This window comes from Notechis scutatus, chromosome 10 (genome assembly GCF_049901735.1).
Source record: "Notechis scutatus isolate UNSWTSFEM ecotype Mainland chromosome 10, rNotScu1.2, whole genome shotgun sequence".
Classification (NCBI taxonomy): Eukaryota; Metazoa; Chordata; class Lepidosauria; order Squamata; family Elapidae; genus Notechis; species Notechis scutatus.
In genome coordinates this window covers 12,408,687-12,426,215 of record NC_142018.1, presented here as the reverse complement: position 1 = coordinate 12,426,215, position 17,529 = coordinate 12,408,687, and the positions used below count along the sequence as shown (strand labels likewise).

Sequence of the window (17,529 nt, the reverse complement as noted above, 5' to 3'; positions counted from 1 at the left end):
CTCCTTCAAGCAGATAAAAGCCAGCTGTGAATCGGATGTTCTTTGCAGAAGGCAAAGATGTTTTGAAACTCCAGCCTCGTGGACATTCCGGTATCCTGAGTTTGTATTTAAAGATTCTGGTATTGCAAATTATTTCTTGTCTGTTATCTTTTGGCCGTTTCGCACAGTTTGGCAAGGCTTGTGCTTATCACAGCTAATTATTTTGCAGAAGCATTAAAAGGTTTCTGTTCCTTTTGGAATGTGTTTGATTTGTTGGAAAAGGGCGTGGGTCAGAACAGTTGAGACCCAAGCTCAGTGCAACCGGATGAGCTCCTGTTCCTGCCTCAGCTTCTGCCCACCAGTTCAAAAACATGCAAATGTAAGTAGATAAATAGGTACCACTTCGGTGGGAAGGTAACAGCATTCAGTGCGCCACAGCATATATAGTAATAGTGGCCACATGATTACGGAAAATGTTTTCAGATAACACTGGCTTCCTTGACTAAGAAACAGAGATGAGCACCAGCCCTTAGAGTTGGAAATGACTGGACAGGGAAAACTTTTACCTTTCCTGTCATGCCCTTGTCAGAGTATGAATCCAAGGAGGAAGACGAACAGCTGACAGGGAGTGGGAGTGTGGCTCCGTTGGCTGTGGAGGAGGCTTGGGGAAGGGGAAAGTCCGGCTGGGCAGAGCAGGGAAGAGGTAGAACAAGGGAGAGGGAGTTCAGAGGAAGACCCAGGCCCACCCCCTCTTTATCCTAGGGCACGTAGGGAGGAACGGAGAAGGGAGCAACATGAGTTGCGTGGCTTACGGGGGAGGAAAGGGCCCTGATTCCCTTCATTAGGCACACCTGGGAAAGGAGTTTAAAAGAGATGCTTGCTGAGTGCAGCAGCTGCTGGGAGCAAACATGAGTTTATCTTGTGTTGACTTTGCTTATCTGTGTTCCTGGCATCTTGCCAACCGTGTTGAGTTATTGCTGTGCCTTCACACCTTCTTCTTCACAGAATAATTCTTGCTTCTGCCCTGCCAGACTAATTACCTCATTTTTCCTTGATTGGATTTACAATTACGGTTTTTGTTGACCATGTTTTGGACTTGATTCTCTGCAGTTAAAGGCTGTTCCTGGGAGAGTTTTTCTCCAGCCAGAAGGTAACCAGGACATTGAGGGCAAAGTTGGAGCCAATAAAGGGACTCGTACTGATTATCTGACTGTGTTGCCTTTGTGCCACACCCCTTTGGGTCATCACATTTACCTTTAACACATATATATGCATTTTTTGGTATGAGGAATTAGATGTTTAACCAACCAGCCACCTAGGCAATTTTCTCTGTCTCTGGCAGGATGAATTGAAAAGCATCTCATCTTGTCTAAACAAATCTCACTGCAGATGTAAACTGTTTTCAGTTGTCTTGTCATTCTCCAGATAAATAAACTTTTTAGCCTAGCTCACAAAAATCACTTTCAAACATACAAAGAACATACGTGTTTACAATATTTAAAACAGGTATGGAGAGGGATTAAAGAAAATTTAAAGAAAATTATACATTGAAGGCATCCCTGATAAAGTAAAGACTTCACCTATTTTTTCTAGCCATTTTCTAGTGTCAGGGCTCTGTCCCAGAGACTAGTGTCCCAGAAGCTGCTGCACTCAGCAGACATCTCTTTTAAACTCTCTTCCCAGCTGTGGCTAATGAAGGGAATCAGGGCCCCTTCCTCCCCCGTAAGCCACACGACCTACATTGCTCTCTTCTCCGTTCCTCCCTACGTGCCCTAGGATGAAGAGGGGTGTGGGCTTGGGTCTTCCTCTGAGTTCCCTTTCCCTTGCTTTGCCGATCTGGGCTTTGCCCTTCCCCAGTTTCCTCCACAGCCAATGGAGCCACACTCCGACTCCCTGTCAGCTGTTCATCTTCCGTCTCAAATTCAGAATCCGACAGGGGCATGACACTAGGTCGCAAAAGGGGATCACATGACCCTGGGACTCTGGAACAGTCATAAATATGAGTCAGTTACCAAGTGTCTGAATTTTCATCACATGGCCTAGTGTGAAAAATGGGCCATAAGTCATTTTTTTTCAGTGCCATTATACCTTAGAACACCCATTAAAGGAACTGTTCTAAATCAAGGGCTAACTGTATTGGAGGATTTTCCTCATTCTTCCCTATCTTGGTGCTTTCGAAGTGACGGGGAATTCCAAGAATTGTAGTGCAGGAGATCCAGAGGTCTAGGGAAGGATACACCTAGGTGTGGTTGGAGTTGTAGCAATCAACAAGGCTCCACATTAAAGAAGGTGAAAATCAAAGGCCTCTATAACAATCGGCTTAACTTTGATTTGAACTCCTGCTTTGTCCTGCAGATATTTTTTTTTTGGGGTGTGTGTGTGTGTGTGTGTCACTTGGAGGTTTCCAGTCGAGAATTGTTGTAATCTAATTAAGCAGTGCTTGCCTTCAGATAGTCCCCATTTTTTCAGAAGGTGTGGGAGCTTCCTCATTGGAAGCTTTCAAGAAGAAACTGGACTGCCATCTCTCAGAAATGGTACAGGCCAGGGTTGCTTGCTTGGGGTGGGGGGGAAGGGCTGGACTAGATGACCTACAAGGTCCCTTCCAAATCTTCTCTTCTCTTCTCTTCTCTTCTCTTCTCTTCTCTTCTCTTCTCTTCTCTTCTCTTCCCTTCCCTTCCCTTCCCTTCCCTTCCCTTCCATTCCATTCCATTCCATTCCATTCCATTCCATTCCATTTTCCATGCCTTTTCCATTCTTTCAGGTGGGTAAACATCCACTTAGCAATACAAGCCAATTTTCTTCATGATTTCCTTGTGTTTCAGCTATAAGGGCATGTCTTTTGCCCTCCCAGGGAATTGCTCTGGTAATGTGATGGATTAATTCATATTTATAACAAGTCTCTTTCTGAGGTCTAGATGCATTCAGTGTAGGTACTGGGTCTGTTTCTATATATGTAGACACCCAGCCACGATGACTGGAAATCAAAGAGAATTATTTAAAAAGTGTCTCAAATATACCTATGCAATTAGAATCCTATCAGCACCGTCTTATTTTAGCGCCATGATTCTAGAGCTCTCAGGATTAAAGAGAAAATCTGATCAGCACTTATGGAAGCTGGCAAGCTGAGCTCAGTATTCTGTGATTTTTCACAGTGCAGAAATTGGTGCCGAGGGTGGAATTCATTATGAATCTTGGAACCTATTTAAAAAAAAAAAGGATCCCTTTAGAGCTAAAGGTTTTAAATAAACTTGAAAATGTAGAGGTAATATTTCTGGAGCTGACATTTTGAGCAAGCAGCATGAGCCAAAGTCGATCAAAACCCAGAGATTCTGTAATGCATGTAACTTTTCTGGTCTCCACCCCACTTGAATGACCATGACCAGGGTTACCAGGGGTGGGCTTCAAAAATTTTAGCAACCGGTGCTCTTCCCAGTTGCTGGGTGGGTGTGGCCATGGTGGACGTGGCCTAGTCAGCGTCCTGCACCACAGCCAGTAATGGTATTCAGCCGGTTCGCACCGGATTAGGCGAACTGGTAGCAAGGATTTGGCCCAATTGATGACCCATTTCTGTTGGAAAAGCATTGGGCTTCAGATGATGCTGAGAATCTTGACAATTTTGTTTCGGCAGGCATGATCACATGTCTGTGTCCTCAGCTGGTCCCCATTCTCCCCCACTGTCCGATTCCGCTGTCATATGTACAGACTGCCGGCGAACCACAACACTTGGCTTGACACAGAAGCAACATTGACAAAAGAGGCCAAAATAGCCACCATTATGCAATTTGCATTTGGTTAGAGATTCTCTCCTCCAGGAACAAGGTGACGCCAGGCCAAGAAGTTGCATAACAGGTTTGGGGTGACTAAAACCTCCTCACTGCTTAAATACTCCTTTTGCTTTGCAATTTTGTGAGGTTGTTTTGAGAGTCCAGCTCTCATTTTAAAACCAGTTGGATGGCTACTTTAGCAGCATGAGAGGGTGGTTTGAGGGAACTGACCCCCTTATCTTTGGATGACCTGGATCATGGTGGAACTACAGTTTTTATTGAGTTTATTTTCTCTCTCTCTCTCTCTCTCTCTCTCTCTCTCTCTCTCTCTCTCTCTCTCAAAAAAGGTATGTAAGCTTAAATCAGGGAGGCTAGGGGTCGGTGAGCTTTGCAAAGATTTGGGAACACATATGAAATGGTGTTCTTTCTCTCTTCTTTGTTGATCCAGCTTCAACTTCCTAACAAAGTTTAAGAGTCGGCCACAGTGGTGGGTGGTGGACAGAGGATAACATGTACAAATCAATTAGCACCACTGCAGGATAGACAGGTAGTCCTTGACTTACAACAGTTCACTTAGTGACTGTTCAAAGTTACAACGGCACCGCAAAAAGTTACAACTGTTGCAGCATCGGTCACATGATCAAAAATTTGGACACCTGGTGACTGGTTCCTATTTATGACGATTGCCGTGTCCTGGGGATCTGCCTTAGTGTCCATATGACAAGCAAAATCAATGGGAAGAGCTGGATTCACTTAACAACCGGGTTTATTAACTAAACAACTGCAACGATTCACTGTGGCAAGAAAAGTCGTAAAGTGGAGAAAAACTCACTTAGCAAATGTTTCACTTGACAATATAAATTTGGGGCTCAATGATGGTCATAACTCGAGGACTATCTGTATGATGTAGGGACAATTTGTTAATGATAAACAATAAAATGGCAGCTACCTGGAAACTGATCAAGGAGAGATTCAACCTGGAAATAAGGAGGAATTTTCTGACAGTGAGAACAATCAACCCATGGAACAGAAGTTGCGGGACCTTTATCACTGGAGGCTTTCAAGAAGAGACTGGACTGCCATCTGTCAGAAATGGTGTAGGGTCTCCTGCTTGGGTGGTGGATTGGACTAGATGACCTCCAAGGTCCTTTCTAACTCTGTTATTCTATATTCAATGGAGTGACTTGCCTTCAGAAGTTGTGGGAGCTTCATCCCTGGAAGCTTTCAGGAAGAGACTGGACTGCTATCGGTCAGAAATGGTGTAGGATATCCTGCTTGGGTGGGGGTGGGTTGGACTAGATGACCTACAAGAACCCTCTGTTAATCTACATTTCTTTTAAAAAAATCAATAGGCTCCTCCTTTCTTACAACATTGTTAGACCTCATATGCTTATTTCTTGAAGCATCTTATTTCTTGAGCAATCAGTATTCCTTTAAAACAGGGGTCTCCAACCTTGGCAACTTTAAGACTTGTGGACTTCAACTCCCAGAGTTCCTCAGCCAGCTTTGCTGCTTTGCTGGCTGAGGAACTCTGGGAGTTGAAGTCCACAAGTCTTAAAGTTGCCAAGGTTGGAGACCCCTGCTTTAAAACCCATCTAAACAATCTTTGCAAGTATGACTTGAAGCAATGGACCATTTCTGATTTTTTTTTTACACTTATCAGCTTTTTTTTTTTTAAAAAAAAAATAGCTTGCAGGATAAGCCATGATTTTTAACCATGTTGGCTGGATTAACAAAACATGAGAAGCAAAACCTAAGCAAAGGTCATTATGGCTTAATCTATCATGACCCAGCCAATGAAAGAGGCTGTTGTTCATTTTGTTTAGGATTGTCCTATATAGAAGCATTTCCCCAGGATTTCAATTTTTCCATCCCTGCAAGGGGGATCCCAGGCCTGAATGATAGCCCCTTCCTCTTTTTTTTGGGGGGGGGGGGCACAGGTAAAACTTGTTTGAGATCACAAATGGGTACAAGTTGCTTGTGCTATTTAGTAAATTTCCCTGAGGGGTTTTTTTTTTCCTCCTCCTCCTTCTTCTTCTTAAAAGATAACCATGAAACCAAGACTGACAGATCAGTTCTGTTTATAAATGCTTTATCTGCACCAGCTGGTTTTGAAGACAATAAACCTGACACCGGGACTTTGGGACTTTAAGCTAATTCGGTAATTTGAAGAAAGGGCTAAGCTGTAGAAGTTCAAAATGACAAAAGGAGATTAAGAAAAGCATTGAAACTGGTGTAAGAGATGTTAAATGAAAAGGTGATTTGGCTCACAGTGGCTCGCTTTGCAGAGCCTTGCCATCTTAAGAGGGTCATTTACTTTGCATCTGAATATAATATCCAAACAGGTTAAATGGTAGAGTCTGTCTGCATGACACTGACCTGGAAATCTTAATGATTCAAACCTACAATGTTTTGTGATATTCAGTGGAGAACGAAGACTGGTCAGGCTGAAGAACAGATGCCTTGGAAATGTATATAACCAAGGGAGATTCATGTTTATTTTCATTCTTCTCCTTCTCCTTCTCCTTCTCCTTCTCCTCCTTCTCCTCCTCCTCCTCCTCCTCCTCCTCCTCCTCCTCCTCCTCCTCCTCCTCCTCCTCCTCCTCCTCCTCCTCCTCTCACAGGTGCAGGGTCCACTTTTCAGATCATTGAACACCACTTTGCATGGTCAGCTGCATCTCCAGAGCACAGGCCCGCAGCTTGCATATCTTTCTTGATGGTGTCTTGCCATTTCTCTTTTGAATGTCCACAACATCACTGGCCTTTGACTTCTGGTTGGTGGGCAGTCTTGGCTGCGGTGGAAGGTGCTGCCCTCTGGACATGTCCATACCAGTGGAGCTGGTCTTCTCTCATCTTCTCTATAATTGATGCCATACCAAAGTGTTGTTGAATGGTGTCATTTGTGATGTGGTCGAGAAGGGAGGTGCCCAATATCCAACGGAGCCTTCTCATTTCCATGGCATGGAGAGAGCTTTCAGTCCCTGTTGTTGCTGCCCAGCATTCAGTGCCATGTGGTGCAATAGGATGGAGGGTTGTCTTGTAAATCTTAGACTTAAGACAGGTTGGCATTCATCTGTCACATAACACACGAGTGAGTTCTCTGGTAATGTTTACATGAAGAAGAAGAAAAAAGGAAAATACATGATCCTGAATGACAACACAATTTTGTAAGAAATTGTCCATGCATACTATGAAAAATTGGCATAATTTAAAAAGGGGGTGGGATGAGGAAATGATCTCCCCAGAATACAGGTAGTCTTTGACTTAATCACCATTCATTCAATGACCTTTAAAGTTACAATGGCATTAAAAAAAGTGACTAATGACTGGTCTTTGAACTTACAACCGTCATAGCATCCCATGATCAAACTTCAGGCACTTGGTAACTGGTATGTATTTACAGCAGTACTACCTGTAATGAAAAATATGATTAGGTTCTCCTACATCTGTTTTGGTTTGTTTTCTTGGCTGTGTAGGAAGTTAGCACCCACCCCTCTCCTAGAAAAATGAAGTATCCTAGGAAATATCGCAAAGGCAGAATATTTCCCCTAAAAAGAGCAGAAACTCAGAAGCAGAAACTCACCTCAGAGAGGCAGAAACTCAGCCCCCACACCTTTGCTAATGGGCCATTAAGGCCTGGCCAGAGTATTCTACAACATAATAAAGGCCTCTACCCATCTCTGTATCAGCCAACACTCAGGTGAAGCCACGTGGCCCAGACAAAGCCTACAAAGTTAGTTAAGACCCCCGCCTCTGGGAGTCTGACAGCCAATGGGATACATTTCTTGCACAGAAACAGGAAACACTAAAGTGGGGCCCAACAGAGGGTATATAACTAAGGGTCTCTCAGCATCTTGGCCCTCCCTTCTCTTTTCACCTTGAAGCATGTGATCATCCATTTCACTTTGGAGCTCCAAGCCATGTGGTCCTGTCCACCATTAAACCATCTTTCCAAACAGCCTCCAAGCTTCCAGGGTCTTTTTCCCCACTTGGAACTGAACCCAGAAGGATAATTCTTCCAACAGTTGGACATGACATTTTCAAGAAACTCTTCCAACACCAAGATGCAAAACCGTCAATATACTTCCCATTTTTCTTCAAAGTCCAACGTTTCCTTCCATGGTGTGTCACAGGGAATATCATGGCTTGCGTTATTCTGATCCTTGTAGATCTTCTGGAGGTACGGCTGACAGGGAGAGAAGTGAAATGAAGCACCAGTCTAGTATCATTATGTAGTCACAAAGGAACTAAGTCCAATCCACCTTAACTGCCGTTGAACCTTATCTAAAAGTAACCAGGAGCTGACTGTTAGTTGAAAAGATTCCCGTGCATAGGTTTTTAGCAAGAAAACTCAGTTAAATTGAACTTCCAAGCTGTGGATCTGTTTTTTGAGGGGGCCTGACAGGTACAGACACATCCTGGCATCTAATCCACCCCACAGTGCCTTCGTTGCTACGCTACTACGTGATGGTTTGCAATATATTTCTTGATTGCTTGTTCCTTTACTGTTGACTTAAAAATGAATCGCATTCTCAGCTTGGAGCGGAGAACCTTCAGCCAGTGATAAAGCCCATATTTTATCTTCATTTTTATTTTACAACAGAGGGCATCCTTGGCTTGTACAGGCTAAATGGAAAAAAGTGTCCAAGTTGCCTTCTTCCCTTCCTTTTTGATAAAACATTTAAGATTCCTGCCATAACCAGAATTAACTTAATATTCAAGATGCCCCTTTCTTGCCAGGATGAATATTCAGCTCATGCATTAGCATGCTGCAGTGAATTTTGCATGGAGTGATACATGTTTTTTTTTTGAACCCATCTCGATAGTTGAGAAGCCTTCCCAAGGTGTGGGCAGCCTAGGACTTGTATTCACTAGAAAATGGACCAGCCCTCATTGTTAAGCAATTCCATCTCTCTGTCACTTGTTAAGGGAGCCCATTTTGTGTGTGTGTGTGTGTGTGTGTGTTGTGGCTTTGAACAGCTCTTCCTTTTGCCATCCAGGTTTGCCGATGTCGCGGTGGGAGTTGTCTTAATAACAAGATCGTGTCTTTCAAAAATGCAATTTGAATGTCACTTTCAGCAGAAACATTGACAGGCTTTTGAAAGATTTCCTGTGCAGAATGCAAGGAGGGGGAAAAAAAATCTCAGCTTTTGATTCAGTGCCAGGCAGGCTCCCCTTCCTCCATCTCGGCTTGGGGTTGTTGAAGTCCACCATTCATTCTTCACCATTCCATTCTTCATTCTTCTGAACCATCCAAGAGAATGTGAACATCATGTAGAGCAGGGGTGTCAATCTCGATTTCATTAAGGGCCGCCATCAGGGTTGGGTTTGACCTCGGAGGGCCGGAGATGGGCGTGGCTCGGGGTGGGCATGGCCGGCGGTGGGCGGGCCACAGGACTGGTGGCCAAGTGCTAAGGCAGGACTTCCCTGAGAACCTCACTCTCATTATAAACTCCTTGCTTCCTTCCCTTCCTTCTCTTGTTTTTCCTTCCCTCTTTAATCTCCTTTCTTCTTCCTTCCCCTCCTTCCTTCTTTTTCCTTCCTTGCTCTCTTCCCATCTTCTATTCTTTTTGTCTTTCCTCTTTTCCTTTCTCATTTCCTGTCCCTTCTTGTTTGTCAAGCATGTATGAGAAAACAAGTATAAGTATGGACATAAGTATGTATATACTTATACCCGTTTATACTTATATGTTTATATGTTGTCCTTCCTTCCTTCCTTCCTTCCTTCCTTCCTTCCTTCCTTCCTTCCTTCCTTCCTTCCTTCCTTCCTTCCTTCCTTCCTTCCTTCCTTCCTTCCTTCCTTCCTTCCTTCCTTCCTTCCCTTCCTTCTCTTCTTTTTCTTTTTCCTTCCCTCTTCATACTCCTTTCTTCTTCCTTCCCATCCTTCCTTATTTTCCCTTCCTTGCTCTCTTCCCATCTTCCCTCCTTTTTATCTTTCCTCTTTCCCATTCTCCTTTCCTGTCCCTCTTGGATGCTCAAATGCAATAGGGAAAATATTTCCGCTTTTGTTTTGTCTTTAGTTTGTTTTGATAGCCATCCCACAGTGAAAACAGAGCCTGAGGGGGTTGCATGTGGCTCCCCCTGCACCCCATTTTTGGACACGACGGCCTCCTGCAGCCTTTTGCTAGTGGGGGCCATGTACACCCTCCCCCGAGCTCAGTTTTCACTGGCACTGCGGACTGGTTCTTTGCTGTTTCCAGACTGGCCCTGTGAGCCAGATCGAAGCATCCCTCCGGCTGGATCCAGGCCTTGGGCGAGTTTGACACCCCTGATGCAGAGGTTATTTTTGACTTGACCCCCCTTCCTAGCAGCGCGTAACTAAGGTTCATCCAGGCAGTTTATTCAGTTAAAATCTTCTTCTTGGTTGACCGTTTCAGTCAATCTGGTGGAACTGAGGGTGGCAGTTTTGAAGTTAGAAATGTTTCTAGACTGACTGTCAAGGGCCCTGCAGATCCGTCCTTGCTCTACCACAAATCCTTCTTCCTGAGTGGAATTCTTCCTTCAGCAAAGGAAAAGATGAAAACCGTTGGGAAAATATAGAAAAAAATTCACATGAAACCCATTGTCCTTTGCAAACTCTATCCATAAAAAGAACAATTACATATGAAAGCATTCCAAGAGAACATAACTTTTTTTCAGTCCCTTCTAGTTATATATGCTATTATTTCTGGTAGCTCTTAGCAGACTTTTGCTGATTAGGGCAAGCTTTTAGAATTTGATGATGGATAAGGGATGAGATATGGAAAGAAGTGGTTTTTTAAAACTGAAATATTAGAGAAAGTGTTAACTTACTGTGTTTATATTTGTTTGTAGGGGGGAGCCATCTTTTATATATCTTTCATTTTTTTCTTTTCTTTCTGTCTCTGCACTTCTCTTTCTCTTTACTTTTTATGTTTTCCCTGGTTTGCATTGGTTTTTTATTTTTATCTTACCATTGTAAACTTTAATGCATGTATTATTTAACAAAAGGAAAATGATTTGTAGGAGGATTAAGAAAAAGGAGAAAGCCGCCTGGGTAAGCCAAGGGAAGTCATCAAAACCACAAAAAAAGCAAAAGTTAGAATATTTTGGACATGTTGATGTGACATCCAGAAAAATACGGCATCCTTCACTTAATCCTCCAAGGAAACATGGAAGGCAGATGAGGTCCAGGCAGAAGAAGAACATAATGGCTTCAAAATCTAAGGGACTGGTTTGGACAAAACTCAGCAGCACTTTTTTCGTGCGGCTGTTGATAAAAATAGGATTGCCAACATGATCGCCAATGTCTGATGACGGATACAGCACAAGAAGAAAATGAGGCTAAAGGACAATTTAACTGAATCATTTAAATTTAATGCTTAACGTTACACCCAAGTTCCCTATCCTGCAGGTCTTCCAGCAAGCCAGAGTATGAAATCAACATCTGAATTCAGATCTTGTTGTAGAAGTTGGCTCTTAAGACCTGGGTTTGGATAGAAGGTTAAACATTTCTATCCTGCTGTAAATTCCTGGCTAGCTTAGCTGAGAAGGAGACATTAGAAGCAGGGATGATTGCATGGCGATGCTGAATTTGGAAGATTTTCAGCTTAGTGTTCTGCACAAATGGGCCCTGTCTCTATCGATCTGGCACAAACAAATAATGTTGCACAGAAACCCTGTTTGTCCTCCAAGAGTGATAAATTCCACAACTTTTAAGAGCAACGTTTATTCCACGAACCTTCCTTTCTTGCTCTCCGGTCCCCCTAATTCAGGGGTGTCAAACTCAATCTCATTGAGGGCTGCATTAGAGTTGTGTTTGACCTCAGGGGGCTGGGGTGGGTGTGGGCGGGGTGGGTGTGGCCAGCATGATGTCATTTGTGTCAGGGGGCTCCTATGGCAGTCCGAGTGCCCTGCCAGAAGAAAATGAGCTCCTGAGCTCCGTTTTCGGCTTCAACTGCCTCCTGCAACCCTCTGCCAGCGAAAACGGAGCTCAGGAGGGCTGCACTCAGCCCTTGCAAGCTCCATTTTTGCTGGCAGAGGCACTGTGGGCCAGTCCTTTGCTATTTTCAGGGTGGCCCCATGGGCTGGATCTAAGCACCTCACTGTTGTGGTTTGCCGGCAGCCTGTGCAGACGGAAGCGGAAGCGGACAGTGGGGAAGAATGGGAACCAGTCCGGGAGACTGGGAAGGACTCAGACGAGGGTCCTGCATCTGATGCAGAGATGGGGCCAGGACCACCTGGGAATGGGGTGCTGACTCCGGAACCTCCGGAGTCTGGCAGCAGTGAGGCCGAGGAACAAGGGGAGCCTGTTCCCAGTGTGCATGTGCACAGAGCTGCTAGAAGATGAGCAGCTGAGACAAAAGGGACAACTCGGGAGTAAGGCTGGGAGGTAATTGCCCCTCCCCTAAGGCATAAAGGATAGGCAAAGGTAGAGAAACCTTTGCAGGAAGCAAAGTCATTCATTCTGTTCAGATGAATCCTTGAAGCTCTGTGTGGACTTTGTACTTTGATTGGTTTTTTTTTATAGTGCATTTGGCACTCTAGCTGTTGGCAGCAATTCAAAGGAGATAAAGGTGGGTGCTTATCTCGAGGGACTGTTTGGGACTCATTGCCAGCTGGGAATGAAAATAATTCCCAGTGTTGAAATGAAACAAGATTTGTTTTAATTAAGCATGTGCTTAATTACAGTCTCGGGAAGCCTTGGTCAGAACACTCATGGACCGGATCCAGGCATTGAGTTTGACACCCCTTCCCTAACTGGAGAAACTAACTAGTGTTGCTTAATTGTCAGGGTGCCCTGAGGTGCTGTGAATGGGTGCATTTTGGACCGTCCCTCCCTCCCTCCCCCCCTTTGATGAATGTTACTTTTATCAAGTGCCCACCATGCTTTTAAAGGGCCCTTGCTCGCTCTTCTCACTGCTTCTTGATCACTCGAGCAAATTGCAAAAGGGGCCGGGAGGGGAACGAAAGGAAGGGAAGGACGCGAGAATGTCTTTATCACAAAAATGTTCCAGGAAATCCATGTTCTAATTTTCCAGCATTTTAGAAAACTAGGATATGCTTCATGGTTGTCTTCTCTGCAACCGACACGACCTGACAAGGCGGTGTGTTTTATTGAAAGCATTTTAACTCCTCGTTTCTCCGAGTGGCACACAATAAATAATGGAATTAAAGAGTTGCTCGCTCAGTGCAATTCGAGAAGAGTTACCTGCTGCCTTTTTCTCGTTTCGCTCCTTTTGCATCAACCACCCTTAGCGTAACCGGTAACTGGTAACCGGTGGTGAGCTGTAACAAGGCAGCTGTGAAGCCAGATGTTTAGACTTTACAGGCAGCAACGTGGGCATTGTCTAACAAGGAGGAGAGCTCCGTCCAGCACATCTGGAGGGCTCCAATTCAGGAATGCTGCCTGGTTTCCCTTGCTGAGATGTTATTTTTAAATACAGAACTGGCCACGAATGCTCCTCCCAACCCATTAAGCCTGACTCTTCTCTGTGAGCCTGGACCGTCGTGCGTTGCAATGGAGAAGGCATCAGACTGTCACTGGCTCTGGTCTGCTTCCCCTTCGAAGCCGTGGAACAAACCATCATCCCATTTGTCATTTTTGAAAATGAGCCAATGAAAGCTCGGCTTGCTATCTTATTCGACTGCTATTCAGTTAAGGGAGAGGTTTTTTTTCCCCCCTTCTTTTTTTATCCCGTACCAACTTACATCATGCAAGTTATTGCTTTGGAGTGAGCTGTTGCAGGGTAGCTGGAAAGCTGCACCGTTTGGTGGGTGGGACAGATGCAAAGGAGGTGGGGCTATGTTATATGTGGGTGGGGTCAGATTGACCTGGCTTCCTGGATAACTTCTCTTGAGATCGGTCAGGTGCTGCCCCCCTTCTATTATACTACTATTTTTGTATGCTTCCCATTCCCAGAGGATGGAGGTGGCATTAGAGCAGTAGCACGTGGACTTATATACCAGTTCAAAGTGCTTTACAGCCCTCTCCAACCAGTTTACAGAGTCAGCCTCTTGCCACCAACGATCTGGGTCCTCATTTCACCCACTTTGGAAGGCTGGAAGGCTGAGTCAACCTTGAGCCAGTCAGGATCGAGCTGCTGGCAGTGAGTAGAGTCAGCCTGCAATACTGCATTCTAACCACTGGAAAGGAAGGAAGGAAGGAAGGAAGGAAGGAAGGAAGGAAGGAAGGAAGGAAGGAAGGAAGGAAGGAAGCATTTAGACTTATATACCACTTCACAGTGCTTTTACAGCCCTCTCTAAGCGATTTACAGAGTCAGCCTATCACCTCCGACTATCTGGGTCCTCATTTTACCCACCTCAGAACGATGGAATGCTGAGTCAACCTTGAGCCTGGTGAGATTCGAACTGCCAAACGCCTGGTAGCCAGCAGTCAACTGAAGTAGCTTACAGTACTGCATTCTAACCATTGTGCCACCACAGCTGGGCCACCATAGCAGTTATAATTGTGTTGTCCATGCCACCCTTTTGATGCTCTTCACAACTGGACACCTCCTGCTGTTATAATTGTCTCGATCACTACAAAATAGCGTGGAAAAACAGTTTCAATTCTTAGATAGATTGCAGTTTTCAATTATGGAGCACCGCTTATGATCAGATCATCCTTGCTTCCTGGAGAGCTTTTGTAAAGTTAGAGATCTTTCAGCTGATTTCTTTATTTTCTGATTTTTTTTTTCCAGCACAAATAAACAGAGCTCAATATAGACTTGTGCATTTGTGCAGGGTGTTTTTCTGTCTCTCTTAACTAGAGATGTCTAAAAACCAATGAATGTTTTCTCCCCCCTCCTTTTATTAGAAATGCTTAATGTCAGAAAAACGTATAAAAAAACAAACAAGAACAAAGATAGAAAATAAGAGATAGGGAAACAAAGAAGTTGAAGGGAAAATCCATGTAAGTGGGCCTTCCCTCATCCTTCTTTCTGTTGAATAATTGTTGTCTTAAACTTTCCTCCAAACCTTTCATCTCATTTCTAATTCCCAAAATTAATAGTCAGCGGGGAGGAAAAGTGGGGTGTTGAAAGAAGATGACTCACTCAGTGACTTCATGCGACAAGAAGAAGCTGCCTCTGAAAAACGAAATTCTGTCACAAATTCATGTCCAGTGCATTTTAAACTCTCGTAATAGAGAGTCAAACCTCTCCATTTTTACTGATGTGAGAGAGTTATGAGGGCAATTACGAAAGCCCTGTTTGAATTAAAGCAAGACGGAAAATTGTTTTGTAATGGCATGGTGCCTTTAAATATTGGCTTTTAATCCCTGGGTCCTTGGACACTGTTTGTTTTCCTGAACTTTATGTATTAGGCTAGCCTGGAAAAAAACCAAAGCTATTAGATGCCAACATTTGAATTTTTAGAAGATACTGGACCAGAGGTGGGATTCAGCAGGTTCTGACCAGTTCTTGAGAACTTGTAGCAGAAATTTTAAGTAATTTGGAGAACCGGCAAATATCACATCTGACTGGAGATTTTACCATATCCTTCCCCTGCCACGCCCACAGAACTGATAGTAAAAAAATTTGAATCCCACCACTGCACTGTGGGAGCATTGTTTCAGAATATTTCTTTTCCTAAACAGAGAAACAGAATTTCCTAGGATGGAAAAAAAAAGGACTGACTTCTGACTTCCTGCTGTCTTCCCCAATGACTTTTCTCATGGGAATCTGGCAGGGAATGTTGGAAATAATGATCATGTGACCACAACTGCATGACAATGTGGCAGTACTGAAAGGAGAATATAGAATAACCATGGAGGTCTTCTAGTCCAAAGCAGCCACAGCTTTACCAAATTTCAGTCCTTTGGAAGTCATGGGCCCTGGATTTTGAATGCATCCTGTGAATTAGCTCATTTGAAGTAGATTTTTTTGTCCTATGGTGCACCATTTCACCCAGCTGAAGGTTACAAACAGGTGAATAGGCAGAAGGAGAGTTTTAACAGTCTCCTGAGAGGGAGGAGAGTCTTTTTGTGTGAGATGGGTGATCTCTAAATTTGACAATGAAATAAAAATAAACACCATATAAATTTGAAATTACCTTAGGACAACAAGCATGAAGGGATTAGGAACACGGTTGAGCTGTACGAACCTGCCTGGGAAGCTACTTAAGTTTAGGAGGGCTAATAATTAAGACAGGAATTTAAGAACATCCATTGTAAGGCCAAAATTTTACTCCAGGTTTCCTTTCCTGATACGCCTGCTCACGCCTGCCTTTATCAAGGTCTTGTAGGGTTGATGTATTTATGTATGCTGGAAGTAAACATACGTTTTGAAATACAACCTTTTCACAAGTAGGTTAAATTTCTTCCCTTGCCCTCTGCAGCTAGCAGTGTTGTTGAAGAAAGTTTTCTGCTTATGATGCATTTATGAAGCTTGGTAGAGGCTTCCAGCAAGTTTGAAAACTTGTTGGATCAGTTTAGAGGGCAGAAAGAAAGGGTGTGTGCATGCACAACTTGGGAAGGAAAGTGTCCCAACAGCTTCAGCTGCAACCCTCCCCCTCCCCTTCCAATTGCCAGTTTACAGCCTGAGGTTGTACATTTATGCATTCACAGTATTTATCCACCACCCAATATTTAAATTCTCTCGCTGACTTGCAATCGTAATAAAACACAGCTGTCAATGAAAGCAAACGCAAATGAAGCATAAAAACTTTCCCAGCCGAGAATAAAAACAGAGTAACAAGAAGCCAACAATGCTCCAGCAATAGTAAGAATTAAACCAGTTTTAGATTCTTAAACAGTTGAAAGGGCTCGAGGGGATTTAAATTTTTTTTCCCCCCAGTAAAAAATAATAATATAGAATTGCTGAGAGCATTCCATAGATGAGGGTTATCAGAAAAAACTTTACTGGATACCGTTGATATATATCAGCAGAGCAATTTGTCTAGCGTGTATTAAGGCACTTCATATTTAGGCTGGGAATGGCCTAAAAAGGGGACATTTTATTACATTTGGTGGACATGTAAAAAAGCTATAAAATCCTGGATTCAAATACATACACTGATTTAGAGGAATTTAAAGATTAATAGGCAGTGGAGACCTGAGGCTTTGTTCCCCACTTTGGGAGTGATGGATAGGCAGTTGCAATAAAGTTATGGAATTCTGTCTTTTTACATGATAACTGCAGCAAGATTATTGTATGCACAGAAATGGAAAGATTTGGCATTACCGTTCCCAAGGAGCTTTTTTTTTTTTTCCCCCAAAAGGCAATTGGATTTTCTTGGTTTTTTTCATCGCAAATGTATCACTTCTCATCCAAGAAGCTTGTCTGTGGAGATTCCCAGTCATCCAGATCATGGCTGTCCCAAAGGTGGTTTTTTCAAAAGGTAAATTTACAAATAAAGTCTAGTTGCCTTTTGAAAAAGCATCTTTGGGACATCCAAGAAATGTCTTTAGTTCTGAACTAAAGAAGCATCTTGGATGAGAAGTGAAATGTTTTCAAAGGAAACCAAAAGAAAGGCCAGTTGCTGTTTAGCAAAAAAATAAAATATCTTTGGGACAACCATGATCTGGATGATTGAGAATCTCCATAGACAATTTGGCATGGTTGGTGAAGGAGATGGAACTTGCTGAGATGGCTAAATTAACTTCTTTGATAGAGAAAAGAGAATATTTATGTTTATTGCTGACTAGAAACCCTCAGAAATTTTTTTTTGCATGATTTATGGTTTTGATGATTAAACAGAATAGATTATAGAAAGATGAGAGTTATGTTGTAACCATAGACTAAGAGGTAGATTTAAAATTGTACTTATAACTGTTGTAGAAGTAGATTGGAAAGTACATTGTAACTTTTTTCTTTATTTTCTATTT

The 17,529-nt window shown here is 43.3% G+C and overlaps 1 protein-coding gene and 1 long non-coding RNA gene across 5 annotated transcripts in view; one reads left to right on the top strand and one right to left on the bottom strand.

Moving 5' to 3' along the window:
• The window catches only part of MID2 (midline 2), a 177,151-nt gene that overhangs the window by 55,102 nt on the left and 104,520 nt on the right, over nt 1-17,529 (top strand). The gene's annotated exons all lie outside the window — the stretch shown is intronic.
• LOC148129755 (uncharacterized) lies at nt 13,754-16,095 on the bottom strand. The gene is made up of 3 exons (XR_015750746.1): nt 15,756-16,095; nt 14,024-14,243; nt 13,754-13,847 (listed from the first exon to the last, which is right to left on the bottom strand). It is a non-coding gene; the product is annotated as an uncharacterized LOC148129755 (long non-coding RNA).